Source organism: Rattus norvegicus, chromosome 18, assembly GCF_036323735.1.
Source record: "Rattus norvegicus strain BN/NHsdMcwi chromosome 18, GRCr8, whole genome shotgun sequence".
In the NCBI taxonomy this organism is placed as follows: domain Eukaryota; kingdom Metazoa; phylum Chordata; class Mammalia; order Rodentia; family Muridae; genus Rattus; species Rattus norvegicus.
In genome coordinates, this window is record NC_086036.1 from 80894639 (window position 1) to 80912229 (window position 17591).

Sequence of the window (17591 nt, forward strand, 5' to 3'; positions counted from 1 at the left end):
AATACAATTTTAGTATTAAAATCACTTTATTCTAATAACTCAGAATTAAAAACACCACAGAGTTACTGTGACCCAGTAGTTACTTAAGGGCTGTGGCTCTAACCATAGTCCTGTACGGTATATATATTTTAATAAGTGAGATTGATCTTTGGTATGCTGTCCTTAGCTAGTGGATTCACAGATTCCATGAGTTACTAAAGTATTCATTCCATCTGCTTGCTTTGGTGTTCAGTGTGCAGCCCCAAACTTTGGGGGTCAGCTCAGCAACTCCAGTTGTTGAACAACATAACATCTCAGCAGCTCACTTAACTGAACTGTGTGAAAATAGCCATCGATTAAGAGGCACAGCAGATAAAACATCTGATTCTCTTTTTGGTATTTACTATTGGAAACTCACAGCCTGCACCACCTTAATACCTGTTTGTCTTACATCTGGATATATTAAAAATTCCATAGGTGCCTGGTGTGATGTCACTTTCCTTTAACTCAGCACTAGTGAGGCAGGGGCAAGTGGATCTCTGTGAGGCCAGCTTGGTCTACATTAAAAATTCTAGGCCATCCAGAAATACAGAGTGAAATCCTGTCTCAATAAATGTTCATAGCTGTCCTGTGTATACCTCTGGATGGCTGAATCCAAGAAACCTCCATGACTTAGTCCCCTTAACCTCTTCTCTGACAAAGCCACTTTCTCTCCCTCTGTTCAAGCCATTTTTGGGAGCCTGCCTGAGGTTTCTCAGAGAGCCGAGCAATGTGAATAAACAACTTGCTTATAGGTATTGGTTCCAATTGCTTCAACATCTGAACCCACATTGGCAGTGGCAATTCTTGCTCAATTTGGTACAACCATAAGAATCTTCCCCATCGGTGTCAATTCAGAATCCCAAAATTTTCTGTGAAGATTTTACTTATAAGTTTTGTAGAAGGCATTCACAGAAACCTTCCACAAATAGAGATTCATTTAATTTCCTTCTTTGGAATAAGTCAAATAATTGATTCAAAGCTCAACCTTTTCTCTTCCTATGGTCAAAACAAGGTGCCTTGATGTTTTGCTATTTAGTGAAGCCAGCCACCTGATTCATGCATGGCTGCCCTTTCTCTGTGTCTCCAGGTGGTTAGCGAGACTTTTTTTTAAGTTAAAGAATTCCTATTAATGAGAACTCCACTGTCATGACCTATAACCACCTCTCCAGGCCTCCTCTCTTAATATAATGACATCAACAGATAAGATTTCAACACTTGGATTTAAGGGAGACACAAATCAGAAGGGAACCTATGAGATAGTCATAGTAAGAACAGGTTTATAGAAAAGATGGCTCAAGGAACACAGATCAACAGGACAGACCAGAACAGTGTCATGGTGTTGGGACGAGGGTAAGTTGTTGAGTTCCTCATTCATGGAAGGAGGCTGAGCTTCTACGGCTAGTGTGCTGTGCTGCTAAAATGCTTTTATTCTATAATGATGGCATAGCAAGCACCCAAGTGCCAGCCTAAGTTCTCATGGGTCTTCTCCAGCTAATGTCACTTCTGGGCCCTCTTTTTAACTTTCTCTGGCTCCCCGTGGCTCACATGTGCATGGCACCATTTTCTTGTACCACCTCTCACTATGACTTTTCCTTAGGCTCTGCTTTCTTCTAATGTATCTCGGTTGCTATTCTCTAGGCCTGAATACATGTCCCATTGCTAATTCTATTCTTTTATGTCTTCATCAAGCAGAGAGGGTATAATTGCACGTTAAACTGACATGATTTTTTTATATTGACTTCTTTTTTTTTTTTTTTTTTTTTCCGGAGCTGGGGACCGAACCCAGGGCCTTGCGCTTCCTAGGTAAGCGCTCTACCACTGAGCTAAATCCCCAGCCCCTTTATATTGACTTCTAAATACTTGCTTAACAAGACACTTCAGGTGCTGCGTTTAATATTCATCATGTAGCATTTTCACAGAAAAGTTGCTCAAGACGAAACACATTTTGCATGTTGTCTCTCTCATATATGCCGTGAAAAGAGAATTACGTCCTTCGTTTTACTGGTGAAGCAGTGGAAGCGAGAGGACAGTCATTGACTGTTTCGTTCTCCATCACATACCCTGTGTTTAGAGTCAGATCGAGACTCAGCTTGGCTTGACTTTTCAGTGTTTCAGCCCCAGGCCTCTCTACCGCATTCACTGAAGGCTGTACTTATGTCCCATAGAACTTGCTTTATAAGCCGAACATTTACTTTTGATTTGAAAAAAAGGTAACCCTTTTCTAAATTCTGCTCTCCTAGATGAATTCGTTTAAACAGATGACCTACCCTGTGTTGAACTGGTAGCATTTCTTTTTTCATCCAGCATTAATTATCCTTAATGTTCTCACATCAATCACTGGGCTTGGCTTGTTCATCAACCAATGAGCACATGTGGTAGGCAACCCTTAGGGCTTTGAATCTCTACAGAAATGTCACATTTCTATAGGGGATGGGACAGGAGTTAAAACTGAGAAATTTCTTGGATATCTAGGAAACCAGAACAGATGCTCAAAGGAGGCAGTAGAAAACAGTTTACTTCTCTCTCTCTCTCTCTCTCTCTCTCTCTCTCTCTCTCTCTCTCTCTCTCTCATTTATTCGCTTTGCATTCATATCACAGCCTACCCCTTCCTTGTATTCCCCCATCACACAGACCATTCCTTATTTTCCTCCCCTTCTCTTCTGAGAAGGGGGAGACCTCCCCTGGGTATCATACGCCCATGGCACATGATGTTAATGCAGGACTAGGCATATCCTCTCTCACTGAGGTCAGACAAGACAGCCTAGTTTGGCGAATGGGATCCACAGGCAGGCAACAGGTTTAGGAACAGCCCCCCACTCATGTTGTTGGGGGACCCACATGAAGACCAAGCTGTACCTTTGCTACATATGTGTAGGTGCCTTGGGTCTAGCCCATACTTGCTCTTTGGTTTGTGTTTCAGTCTCTGGGAGACCCCAAGGGTCCATGTTAGTTGACTCTTTAGGTCTTCCTGTGGAGTCCCTATCCTCTCTAGGTCTCTCAATCCTTCTCCAAACTCTTCCTACAAGACTCACTGAACTCCAACTAATGTTTAACCGTGGGTCTTGGCATCTGTTCCAGTCAGCTGCTGGGAGGAGCTCTCTGAGGACAGTTAGGCTAGGCTTCTGTGTGCAAGCATAATGGAGTATCATAAGTTTCAGGGAATGGTTTTTGCCCATGGAATGAGTCTCATGTTGAGCCAGACATTGGTTGGCTTATACCTCTGTCTCTGCTCCATCCTTGTTTCTGCACATGTTATAGGTAAAGCTTTGTGGGTAGCTTGATATCCTCACCTGTCCACTGGGAGTCCTGTCTGGCTACAGGAGGTGGCACTTTAGTATCTATATCCCCCCACTGCTAGGAATCTCAGCTACAGTCACCCTCATCAATTCCCTGGGGATGCCTTCCACCATCCCATGTCTCTGGCACTTTCTAGAGATATATTCCACCGATTTCTGTTCACTCTCCAGGCCCTCCCTGATTCTTCCCACATTTGATTCCCCCTCCCCCATTCCATTCCCCATCTCCTCTCCCATCCAGTTCCATCCATTCATCCATCTCCAATGTCTATTTTATTTCCCATTCAAGGGTATTCAAGATCCTTCCTTGGGCCCCCCTTGTTATTCTTTGGATCTGTGGATCGTAGTGTGGGTATCCTGTATTTTATGGCTGATATCAATTTATAAGTGAGTACATACCACACATGTCCTTTCAGGTCTGGGTTTCCTCACTTAGGATGATGCTTTCTCGTTCCATCCATTTGCCTTCAAATTTCATAATATCCTTGTTTTTAATAGTTGAATAGTTTTCCACAATTGAGGGATATCTGGTTGTTTCCTGTTTGTCTTTTTTTCTATTACAAATAAAGCTGCTATGAACATAGTTTGAGCAAGTGTCCTTGTGGTATGGTGGAACATTTTTTGGGTATATGTTTGGAGTGGTTTAGCTGAGTCTTCAGGTAGAAACTATTCCTGATGTTCTGAGAAACTACCAAATTGTTTTTCAGAGTGGTTGTACAAGTTTGCCCTCCCACCACAATGGAGGAGTGTTCCCCTTGCTCCACGTCCTCACCAGCATATGCTGTTATTTGAGTTTTAGATCTTACTTTTTCTGATAGGTGTAAGGAAGAATATTTCTCTCTCTCTCTCTTTCTCTCTCTCTCTTTCTCTCTCTCTCTTTCTGTATCTCTCTCTGTATCTCTGTATCTCTCTGTCTCTCTCTCTCTGTCTCTCTCTCTCTCTGTGTATGCACTTATATGGTTAACACAGATATATAGTTACATAATACATCATCTATCACCTGTGTATAGCCTTTTACAGATGCATGTAAATATTACATAGTTAAGAAGAATTTATCCATTCTCTTTTCCACAACCATGCACATACAGGCACAGAGAGAACATCATAGCAGACTGTTTAAGTGCATCCTGGAATGATTTTAAGATATTAACTTAGAAGCATAGTTCTGTTTACCCATACTATGGGAGTAATGCTGTTACCATTGTGTGTATGGCCTAGAGACAGTCCATGTAGTTTGGGCAATCCAGGGTGTTCTCTTTAACACTACTCCCCCAAATGATGAGACATATTACATGATATATTACATGAAGAAAATCTCCCAACTAGATTGCCTCTTAAGAGATTGTATGTACCTCAGTAAATGATAGGCTATGAAAAAGCACACCAGAAAAAAAAACTTATTTAATATTACCTAATTGCATTCCAATGTTTTTCTTTACAAAGTTTTCCTGTTGATTACCAGTCTTGGAGGGTATTCCTAAGGTTCTAGGTCTGGGGACACAGCTGTGAGCAATACAGACCTTTGCTCTCATGAGTTGACACCATGCAACTTTGGTGTCTGTTTCTAGTTGCAGTCATTATCCCAGGATGTGTACCTCATGTCTCAGGGCTGAGAGTTCATTGGATCATCACAGTATTCATACTTTCAATACAAATGAAGAATTAGAATAAGAATCTAGAGAGTGAACGATGTGAACATTTCTGACAAGGCAGTGAAGCGGGGCAGAGCAGTGACCGACATCTATTCTTCGTCTTGCACTTCTCTGCTCATTAGTAGAACCACTGGGACATGAACTTGTGAGGCCCTTGTATATGGCTGCTAGGCAGCTTTAGGGGCATATCCTTTTAGTCCCCAATAAACCCAAGGCTATTTCTCTTGGTGTAATGTATTCCCTCACTCTCAGCAGAGGATGAAGTCTTGATTAGGCCTGACTATTATAAATGATCTTTTTTTTTGCCTTATTAATTCTGTGGGGTTGTTTTTTCTCCACTGAATTCCACTGTTCACTGAACTAGCTGGTAGTTGGAAATGGTTCTGTTTCCTTTTGGTTCACATGACTACCATTTTAAAGTTGTTTTCATGTTACCAGTTTATTAGATAGAAGCTTACGACTTCCTTACATTAGACCACATTGGAGCCAGATCATTTATTTATTTTATAGCATCATGCTGTGTCTCATGACTCTACCATAACTGCATATGTGTATATAGAAAACTGCATAAGAAGCCAAAATATGACTGTTTGCTGCTGCAATGGTCTGTAGCATGGGCTTCTCATAGTGTGGGTAGTGGTGTTCAGTCTCAGAAAGGCAACTGAATTCCACTGCTGAAGGCCAACTTCAAATGTCCTCAGGTCTGCAAATTTCTTATGCTGAAGAAATACAGACACTACTTCCACAGTTTCATCAGACCTCAGATGCTATGCCTGCGGTTCATATACCATGGCTCCAGCTGACCAGCAATTTGAGAAGCATTTTTTTGCATGCTATGGACTGTGACTGTGTGTAATATCCAATTAAGGAACGGAGGATTTTTCTGGTAATGATAAGGGACAAACAAAGCAGCAATTACTCAGACAGAAACTGGTGGCACATGATTATAAAGCACAGAATTAAAAATGTAGTGAAATGTCCATACCGTAAATTATTCCCAAAGCATTTGTTCCCATCATTTATTTCTGGAAACCCCATGGCTCTATACTTGTTCATAAACATGTGCATATAGCTTATGAGATCCATTCAAAGTATCTAAGTGTTTAAGAGCCATGGGTAAATTCCAGAGTAAGAGTTAAATTGGTATGTAATTGAGAGTATAGTTTTCAAGCAAGATCAGGTGTCTGCATCTGGGCAATACATGTGGGGTTGGTACCCATTTTTGTGCATTTCTTTGCTCTTTCAATTTCACACTGTCAGAGACAGAAACAGCACAGGAGTGAGTAGGGTTTTCTACAGCAAAGAAAAGTAGACAGCAGGTTTCCTTTTTCCATTTGTACCCACACATTACTGACACTCAACTGTAATCTCTAAAGGTTCCTTCCTTTAGAGTCTTGGTGGCTCTGAGGTGAAGGGCAGCTGCATAGATGGAGACATAATGAGGATCAAGGTGTGAAGGCTGATTTCTCCTCATGATTTGAAAGAAGAGCTAACATGGTTCATGATTTGCTCCACTGATCCATTGCCCCCGGCTATAGCTATGGGCACTTTTCCTTATGACTCCCAGAATTCTTTTGACTGTATTCTTCTACTATTGACCACAACCACAGTGAGTCCCATTTCAGAACCATAAATCCTGGCCCCATGCTCTTGGTCTCTTGGGAATAATGTATTCAAAGAGTACCTTAAAATTCCTAATTTGTCACAGGTACTGCTGATGTCTTAATCCTGGAGTGGCGTGAAGTCCCAGGATCTAACCTTCAGAGAGCATGGCAGAGTTCAACAAGTAGTCCTTAATTTTACTTGGAAACTATCCTTGTAAATTTAACCAGTATGCTTCTGTCATGCTGGAGATAAACTTTAAGTAAAAACGTTTAGCCCGTAACACAGAAATGAGATCCCTAAAGACTCGTTTCCAAGTAGAAATTTCAAACCTCAGGAAACACTAGCTGGGTCTCATGTGCTCATGGTTTTAATCAAGAAAACACTGAATCACATTGAGAAAAGAGACATATGCAACATCGCAATGCACGCATTGATTGATATTTCACTTGTTTGGATAAGCTGTAGCCCATTGGAGCTGCTTAGCTGCTTGTCACACTTGGTGATAGTCATTGTCCTCAGCTTCTATGAAAACTCCATGGCAATTATTTCCAACTAAAGATGCTACACACAGGATGTATTTCAAGAACCCCACTAACGTGTCAATTACTTTTCACCCATTTTAAGTTGATGAGTGCTTACCGAAGATGTGCTATAGGTGTCTTTATGGCGTTCAAATTGTGAGTACCAATACTGTTTTGTCAGGGTCTCATATGACACTGCTCTGATTAGGACTGTGCATGGTGATTTATTTTCAGCAAGGGTACATGGCACAAGGTGGCATCATTATTCAGCATCTCATTTGAGCCCCAGCAGACAGTGGCAACGATTATGTACAGGCAAGCTCTTAGCATATGTAATGCGCTTTCCCAACAGTTGATCGTCTTCATCACCACAGAACAAATTGAACTTCATAAAGATTATGAACACAAATATATCACAGTTACATTTTGCTTTCCCCTTTCCTTCAACGTTTATTTTATCTTCTAGTGTAAATTCTTTTCAGTTAGAGAAAGCATATATAATTTTCCTTAGTTGTTAAACATTGTCATTTTTTGTGTGTTATAAAGTGTCCTACCTCTCTGATGCCGCTCCTCTGCTCTCCATACTGTTGGCAAGGAACACTGAACTTGAATGTCATCCTGCTATGAGCTAGACATGTGATCTTGAGAAAGCCAGTAATTTGTGAGCATTTAATTTTATTAAATCAAAGCAAAAGTGTGATACCATTTGCTAAGACACAGTGAGTTGATTATCACTTAAAAACCTATGAGAAGCAGTGAAAACATAGGAGACTTTTCATTTTTTCCACAATCTGTACTATAACCTTTGAAAGTATGCATACACATCCATAGAGAAGCCACAGTCAATGTCAGATGTCTTCCCTGATGATTCTCTACTTATGTCCTAGACAAGTTCTCTCACTGAACCTTCCACTTACCAACTCAGTTATGCTGGCTTAGCCAACCAGCTCCAGGGATCCTCACCTCTCTGCCTGGATTTCAGGCCTGTGGCATTATGTCTGGCTTTTTGAAATGAGTTTTACGAGACTGCACTCAGGTCTTCATGTTTGTGTGGTAAATACCAACTTAGCTGTCTCCTTCAATCCCTTTAAATGTTAAAAACAAAATAAAACAAAATAAACAAACATTCCTCACCTCTGGAGACCTACTTGACTTTGTGCACTTTGTGTTTTAATTCTTTTATATGTTTCTATCTGCAAAGCTTTAATCCTGATTCTTTAAATCAATCCTTGTGTGTCTCCCTGCTTCTTTTTTACTCACCTCCTGTTTCTTTTTCTCCTCTTTGTCCCAGATAACCTTCCCCAGTCACATCTTATTTTCCTTCCACCAACCTCTTTTTTTTTCCTGGCATGCATTTTGCAAATTTTAAAAAAAGAAAAGAATCTGAAATTAATTCACTTCTCTTTCATGAATACATCACAGTACTCACTACTGAAACTACAACAGTCCTATGCTCTTAGAGGCCAAGCTTATCACTTGCATAACCATTGTCTGCAGGTCTATTGAAGTCTTCCTTTCCCTTCTACCTTTCAACTAGAACAGATGCTTCACTTGTGCATGATGGCACCAGTAAACAATCTTCTTTTCCTGTGTAGGATAAGAAAGTTCCTATGTCTTCATGTGGCAAACACAGTGATAGACTTGCATACTTCATAGCATTTTGTGTCTTGTTGATTATAATATTTACAATTTCAGACACTGATTTCCACAATTCTTTCATATGATCAAGAATAATATCATCTTGCTACATATACATATATAAGCACACACACACTAAACATACATTCACCCCCCCTACACACCGCACAAACCAAACCTAACAGATACTACCTAAAATTATGACTGAACTGAAGTCTTACAACTTCTAAGCGAGCAGGCTGTAACTTGAATTCATGACTTCATTCCCTTCTTCTGGTGTTATATGTCACATAGATTCTTACATTAGAAAGCAGATAGTTGCACTATGATATGCTTAGGGTGAATGTTAAAACATTTAGTTCCAAAGTAATATTGAAATGGACCTCAATGTTGACTTAGAGGGGCTGGGTTGTGACATGATCCATAAGTTTGGGAAGCTGTAGAATGGGACACCCATATACAACTCCTAGTAGATCAATGAAGCACTCTGACAGTGTCAGGGGATGGGAGCTTCTGAAGCCTCTTCCTTCCAGGTTCACCCACTGCCTTGTTTCTCCAGATAGTCTTTTGTCACATCTAACCACCACCACTTGCTAGCCAGCAAGTGAATCAGGGACACTGTTCAGGTGACTGCTGCAGACAGTGAACCATACTTTATTCAGTGGAGTGAGAGACGAAATGAGCCATGGAGTGAAGGATACTTATGACCGCCTTTCCAGAATATTCCCAGACATATCATAATGCAAAGTATCTAGACTGACCTTTTGTCCTTGACTATGTGCTTGGCTTCAGGGAGCAAATAGCATGGATATTCAGTTGCACAGTAAATATCCTGAACAGTCTCCTAAGAACTGCTAAGCATGACTATTGCATATAAAGAACCAACTAAATATCATCTACCCCAATAACTCAGATAACGTGACGGCACTGCTTGATCTGACTTAAATATCACCTTAACTTTCTATTTCAGACAAGACTCTAGTCCAATTATGACACACTCTCCCTGTATCTTTTTCTAGCCAATTAATGAATCCATGAGAATTTCCTTTAAATGGATGGCTGCCATCTGCCTGCTGCAGCATAAGCACTTTCATGCTCCACGCACTCTGATTTATTTTTAGTGCTATCAACAGTTGTTGTTTAGTTTCTAATGGGGAGTGCATAATTCTCACGCCTGGGTGGTAGCTTTTCTGCATTAGTGTCTTAATAGGAGGCCACAGTTTATTTATTTATGTGCATTTGTCTAGAAGATTCTAAGCTCCGGTGCAGAGGTCTGATGGAGGTGGCAATCCTAAACGGGCTAAGAGCAGCAGTATTTCAAGGCTTCCTGTAACCACCACTACACCTGAAAACAGGCTGCATTTTCTGAAAGGCATTAAATTCTGACAGCTGTAAAAGTCACACACATTTATTCTTGCCTCACATCAAGATTTAGTGGACAGGTTTACTCTAACCATCATGTTGAGCTGGCTAAGCAACTGAGGGAAACGGGGGAAACACATTCACCTCTTTCATAATCTAAAGGTGACAGCTTGAAAATATGTGGTCTTACTCCCTTTATCAGGGTTCAACAGAAAAGTAGTGCCCCAAGGTAAACTAATGTTGTCATGGTGATTCCTCAACGAGTTCTCTTTACCTACTGGCTATAGATCAATTCTAACGTACTGAGGGACTCCCTGGGAGCATTGTTGTGCGAGTATCAAGCCTAAGCAAGACATTTGTTCATTGCTGACATTGTCAGTCACTGTACAGTGAACTTATGTGCTGGAGAACTTGCTGGAGAACTTAGCCTCATTGAGATTATAGGAGATAACGAGATGTTGCTTGAGAAAGACAACCAGCCAAACCTAAACACCATTTAAGAAGGGGGAGGAGGAGGAGGAAGATGAAGAAGAGGGGGAGAAGGAGGAAGAGGAGGAGGAGGAAGAGGAGGAGTAGGAGGAGGAAGAGGAGGAGTAGGAGGAGGAAGAGGAGGAGGAGTAGAAGGAGGAAGAAGAGGAGGAGGAGGAAGAGGAGGAGAAAGAGGAGGAAGAACAGCAGCAGCAGCTGCAGCAGTAGACTGAACTAGTAGAAGAAAGTCTGTTCAAGATTTTTAAGTGACTGAAATCGTGATCAAGTTCACCATTCGTGGTTTTGAGAAGACATTGACTCTGGTACCCTCAGTAATTTTCTATGGCTGTGGCTCTCCCGCCATCATTACCTCAAGGAAAATCCTCTCAGATATTTGTGTTCTACAGAGAGACAAAAGTATGTTCATCTTCACTGTAGACCCAGGAAGACTTTGGGGGCTCCCTTCATGTGAGAATGCTGTGTGATCTTCTACACATGTGTGAATTGTCACATATGGTTACTTGTTTGCACAGAAATCTTTTGAAGAATTTCACACTATTCTAACTCATAAACAAAGGTTACGAATTGCCTTTACTTTTAGTGAATTATGTTTTTTCCCTAAAAATGAGTAATGTAGTATTATTAATACTTTGGATTTAGGGCACATTGACGACCATCAAGGCAATCATGTAATTCTAAAAGAAAAAGAATGAGCTAGTTACTCGAAAAAGTATGTGATACACTCATTTTCTAGATGCACACCAAAAGACTGCCACCTAATGCGTCCACAGAGATATTAGCAGTAAATATATCGATCATACTGAGAAAGCTGAATGATTCTGGAACCCCTCACTCCTTAACATGATTAAATAGTTAAAGACAAATAGCTATTAGCCACATGACCTAAAGGAGAAAGAAACCCTTTACTTAATAAATTTCTGTGAACAAGTTGTTTATAAAAAAGCCAAGAAAAGAGCTGTGCCCTGTCAGACTTTCAACGAGAGACCTGTGGCAGTTGGGAGAACCAAGTGAAGCCAAATTTAATGTTCCCATTAAAGTGCTTGAAATTTTTATTCATCTAAGAAAAATGGCTTTGCTGAAAAATAGTTGGAGGCAATAAACAACAATGTGGAGAAAACTCTGAATTTAAAGCAGTTTTTAAAGAGACTCATTTCCACAGGCAACTTTGGCAGCATCTAGGAAAAAAATCCTGAGAGTTCAATTTAAGATCTGTAAAAGTGAACTGGGTCTTGAGTCCCAAAAGTCAGTCAGTCAGGAGAGCTGATCCTGAGGGAGGGGGTGTGAGCCTGGAATAGTAGCCCTTCTGCTCTGTGACTGAAAAAATCTTCCAATTGGCATGGAGAGTGTCCTGTCAAAAAAGCTTGAGTGGGTCCTAGAGTGTGGGAGAGGATATGAGGTGCCGAGATCTTGCCTCAGCATGAGGAGGGTCCTGAGAAGGCGCTAATCGATTAATGACTCGGAGTCAGTAGTGGATGCAAGCTGTCAATTCAAGTGTTCTCTATTTGCCCGAGCATTCTATCATTCCTCCTCCTTTCTTCCTTCTTTCTCATCTTTTGCCTTCTTCCTTCTCATTCTTTTGCCTTCTCCCAACCAGAGAGGACGAACCCAGTCTTTTCTTAACTAATGCTACATTATCAAGACCTTGATCACTATTAATTATTTTAGGAATCCTTAAATTTACATAAATTTTATGAATCCCAGATCATTAGTTCCAACCCCTGCTTCTTTAAAACAGAAACTAAACACAAAGCAAAAGCACGTTTTCTTATAGGTTTACACAGCCTGTTCTTCATGGGTAGCTGGGCACAGCTCTTATGATTTCCTGGTACAGAGGGCAGCATTCTTTAGTAATGACTTTCATGTAAGAACAGAAAGGTGACAAACTACTAGGGTTATAACAGTTTCTTACAACGTTTTAAAGTTTATGCAAGTAAACTGTCTAGTTCTCTCTAATACCTCTCTAGGCATAGTCATCTCCAATTTTTCAAGTAACTAGGAGAACAAAATGTTATGTTTTTATATGCTTATACATCATTGTTTAATTCTTCAGTCTATTTCTTCATCCTAGTAATTCCATGGTCTCATATATCTCCTTCTAAAATGATTTGTTGCCTTACTCCTATAAAATAAACCCATCTACTATTTGCTTGTTTTCTATTAATTCCTTTTTTTCCTATTCATGTCTTTTCTTATTGAGACCACTTTAACTATCTTTGATGTTCCAAGTTCACCCTGGCTAATTAATTGCAGCAGTCACTAAAACAGAGGGTAAATGTACCTCCTTATAATTCCATATTCAGGGCCAAGTCTGGGAGTGCACTATTTCTACAAAGGACCAAGCAGGTTTTTATGGCCTTTGTAGTTATATTGTCTAGGTTCTTCCCCATGACACTGAAGGGCAAGTGGGAGGCCTATTCCTCATCCTCCGCAGCCTCATGACTACCTCCAGCCCTCATTCCTGACAACTGCATCTGTTTCATTTGTTAGAGCATTAGTAGCTCTGAGTAATGGGGGAAGTAGATTCCCCCAGAAAGAGAGATTGAAAGTAAAATAGAAGAGACAGTAGATCAGTTTCAGGCCAACAGCAACCATCAGCACAGATAGAGGTTACAGGGATCAAGGGCCCGCGATACTCCAGGGGCAGGAACTGGGTCACACCTCCTGTTACACAGCCATGCTGGATCTGGCCATGAGGGACTCTCGAAGAAGCAGAGGCAGGGGAACATAGAGCATTGAGATGAGATTATAAAAATGTGGGCTAGAGACCAGTGATCATGAGGAACAGCTCAAGAGTAGAACTTGAATGGTAGAAGCAAGGCATGAGGAAAGAAAACACAGAAGGGAACATTTCATAAGAAATGTGTATAAGAGCATGTCCCCTCACCAAATGCACATTTCCTAAGAAAGATGGATGATGACCCATTTCCACTGCACATGAGGAGCTGTCCAGCAAGACCATCTGTCTCCCAGGACCACATGTTGAGCAAGAACATAAGTGCTAGGATCCTTAGTGAGCCAATGGTTGGAATCCAATACACACATTTTTGGCAATTTGAATTCACTTTTTTAAAGGTGCTATGTTTTAGAGTACTGCTGTAAAGTTAGCTAGAGACAAGTCCAAGAATCCGGTAGTGACGCCACTCAGAAATTTATTTAAAAGGCACTATTCGTCACCTTCAACTGGAAGTAGGAACCTGGAAGTTAGGTTGCCTCACATGTGGAAATACATGGGATAAAAGAAACATAACAAAACATAACAAAAAGCAACTGAAGAGTTGTGAATTTTGCATCAGGCATGTGAATTTAAACCACGGAAACATGGTTTGAAATTTGGGTTAGAATTTCTTTAAAGCACATGCAAAGGCTGGAACTCGTGTGCTAACAGGCAGTGGCCCAGTGGGGAAATGATCAGTTCCTGAAATTGTTAGGAAGCAATTAATATTTCAGTGGTAGAGAATAAGCAGATTCTTCGGTAATAAAAATAATTTTATGTAATGTGGGTTGCCAGTAAAACCATCTCTCAGTCAGCTGTCCCACATCATGCTTTACAGGGTCAAAGGAGATGATCTGTGTCTAGTCATGATAAACTTGAAAGTAAAAAAAAATGTCTATCTATTTGAAATTTTGTTTTTGGCATCAGGTTTCAAAACCAGTGGGAAATGGTTGGGATGAAGATCTCCAAGGATGTTCCTCACAGTACTCCTGAGAAGAATGGACCTTGATGTCTCCACTGTTGGCACTAACTTCTGGAGCTCCTGACCGCCAAGAGCAGCAGTTCCCCCTCCACATCTAACCCAACCTAACAAAGCTGGTCAGTACGTCCCTGTGTAATGTAGGCATCCCATAGTATTTTGCCTCAAACCCTTTTCTAACTCTCTCCAGATCTCTGTTTTCTTTAAAGGCATTCTAAAAAAAAAACACAAGACAAACAAAAATGATAAAAAAAACCCCAACCCACACACTCCCAAAACCCAAACCCACACAAACCCCCAACTTTGTGTTCCTACACATAGCAACATCTCAATACTTTGATTTTTAAACTCTGTACAATCCAAGCCTTTAGCATGATCAGAGGTCTGTGAGGAATATTCTTGATTAGGATAATGGAGGGAAGACCAACAAATATCGACTCACACTATTACCTGGGCGTCCACCCTGGACCTCATACAAAGACAAGAGCAGGCTGAGTAGGAACACTCATTGTTCTTTGCTTCCCATCTGTAGAGACAGCTTGAACAGTTACCTCGAGCTCTGTCTGCCAGGATTGCTTCACCAACACGGGACTGTACCCTTGAACTGTGATCTGAAATAAAGCTTCTTTTCAAAATTGCTTTTGTAAGGGTGTTTTTACTATTTTTGTCAGAGCAACAGGAAAAGTAACCAAGGCAATGGATTAGTGATTTGGAGGAATTTCTTTGGTGGCAAGAAGGGTCCTGGGTTGTAAAGAGCTTATAGTGAAAGGCAGAGATCGGTGATCAGGTACTCCAGGATCCAAGGAAGCATCATCATAAAATCAAGGAGGTTAGCAGGGTAGGTGTAGGAAACCACAGTAGGGTGGGATTCAAGAAGGTAAATCAGAGGAGACTGGTGATTGACTTGATGTGGGCAGTGGAAAGACCAAAGCTGGCCACAATGTGTAACCAGGGGTAGATGGTGGGATTATTTCTCACACACAACAGAAAAATGTGAAGAACATGGATCTTGAGGAAGAGGTGATGAATTCAGACCATCCTTGTGTTCTCTCTCTCTCTCTCTCTCTCTCTCTCTCTCTCTCACACACACACACACACACACACATACACACACACACACACAAATAATAGCACCATAATGTTTTTGCTTGAGAAGAAGCAAGTTATATTCAAATAGTTCAGTTGAATGTCTGTGACAGGTTCCTGTGAAAAGTAGTTATTTTTTTAATGGACCTCCCATACACCATCTGGAATGCCCACACACTTCCTCGAACGTGCGAATGCTCTAGGCAGCCCTGGCACTTTGGTGCGGGCGGGAGGGTTTGCAGTAATGTTGTTGGTCTGTTGTTTACATCAGAGATTCTGCTGTTCCAACCTCGAAGTACTTGGGGTGCAGGTACCTTATGAGTTAGTCTTAAAAGGGCTAATACCATAGAAGCCCTTTCTTGAGGGAAAATTTTTCAAAACAAGATGTTTGATTAAAGTTATTTCCACGGATAGTTCTCAATGTTAGCAAACTTCCATTACCGTTCTCCCCTTGAGCCAACATACATACCCAACTTCCTCGCAGTTCTGTGTTTTAGTAAAGTCCCCACTGATTTGTCAACATGAGCTTGTTTCCCCTGTAATCAATTCTTTCCTTAGAATTGTCTACTGGACACATAGTCTTTACTGTGGCAAGGTTTTATTTCTTTTGTTGTGACTACTCCTCCTGTTTTTGGTGTGTAATGACATCCAGTATAGATGCTTTTGGTGCCTCTGTCCAGGTCAAGGTGTACTGGAGTCCCTTTCTGTTTTGTGCATGTAACATTCCTACCATTGCCCTCTCTATGTCATCTTCGCATTAGAGACTCACTTGGAGTGTGAAGATGGCTAGACTCCAGAACGCCTTCTCATACGAGCCCTTTGTACTTACACATGATAATATAGTTAAGATATTTTATCCCTACTGTGTGCATTATATTATGCCTGTACTTATAATAAATGCAACTATGCAGTAAATAAATAATGCATTTACATATATGCATTTACAGTAAATGCACAGCATAGTAAATGCAAGAGTGAAGTAAATGCAAATTTACTGTGATACCTATATAATAAATAAAAATACATTTGATATATAACAAGCAAAAGAACAATGCATGCATATATATTTATATACATACATTTATACTCACACATAAATTATGAACGCATATATGTATATGTACATGAAGAGTAAGGTTTTGCGAAGAAGTGACCCAGAGTGATTCCTCTGCATGTACATGTGGTACAGCAGCCATTGAGGCAGAGGCAGAAGGATGATATATGGAGGACAGGGTTGCTGCTTGTGGCTCATCATGTGGATCTGGGTGTCAGCAGAGCCTGATATCAGTAGAAACTGAGTACAACAACAGGTAAAGAGTGGGTAGAGACTTGGAAAAAAATAAGTGGGCCTGACAGAGAGCCAGAAGTTGTGTTTTGGGGACCAAAAGTCTTTGCATGAAGGCTTCTTTTAGATTTACCCTCTCAGCTGATTATCCTGTGATGGTTGATAAATTCCACGTCTGACAAAATGGGGATCATATCTTCTTTGAAGCATTGCTTCAAAAGTGAAAGATCTACCAGGAATGGCAGATATTCAACATGGTATGGTCTAGTTTTCTCCGTGTTGGACTTGCATTCTACTTACCAAGTATATGACTGGGAAGACAGCTAACCTCTCTAGACTGTGTTCCTTTACCTGTCGGGTTGAGTAATGTTCTTTCTGTCCACACTGTGTTGCTAAGGAGATTAGACAGAACAGTGACCCAGAATCCATTGCCAAATGCCACATGTAAAGTAAGCCCTGAGTAAATTATTGTTTATTAAATTTCTAGCAATTACTATCTTTTTTTTCTATTTCTCACATGGTTTTCTTAACCTTCTCCAGTATTAGAGAATGCTTTAATGAAGTAGAAAGTTTTCAAACATTTTGTTTTATTTTGGGTTTGGAGGAAGTTTGTTGGAGCAGCAACATGGCTGAGGTAGGTTTTAAGTTGCATCAATACACCAACCTGAAAAGACATATTTCAGAACAAAGAATCAATCATTCCACTCCCCACAAACCCTGGAAATCTTTTTAGTGGAAGAGTTATGTTGAATGTACCAGGTGACAAGGGTTGGTTGATAGCCCCAGAGTTCTCTCTTTGGCACACTAACTCAGCATTGGGAGCTGATATACCTGGCAGAGGTCCCTTTTTCACACATATGGGAAAACTGTTGATTAGTGCCATGACACCAGGAGACCTGAGCAGGAGCCAGAGCCTACAATGCCTCAGGATTATCCCTCTGTTC

At 40.7% G+C, this 17591-nt stretch overlaps 1 protein-coding gene across 2 annotated transcripts in view; it reads left to right on the forward strand.

Annotated features, from left to right (window-relative positions):
* The window catches only part of Fbxo15 (F-box protein 15), a 315106-nt gene extending 300195 nt beyond the window's left edge, over positions 1–14911 (forward strand). For both annotated transcript variants that reach the window (XR_005496060.2, XR_005496061.2), the window contains one exon: positions 14225–14911. The gene's annotated coding sequence lies outside the window, so the exon portion shown is untranslated. The remainder of the gene's footprint in view (positions 1–14224) is intronic.
* Positions 14912–17591: the final 2680 nt, after the last annotated feature.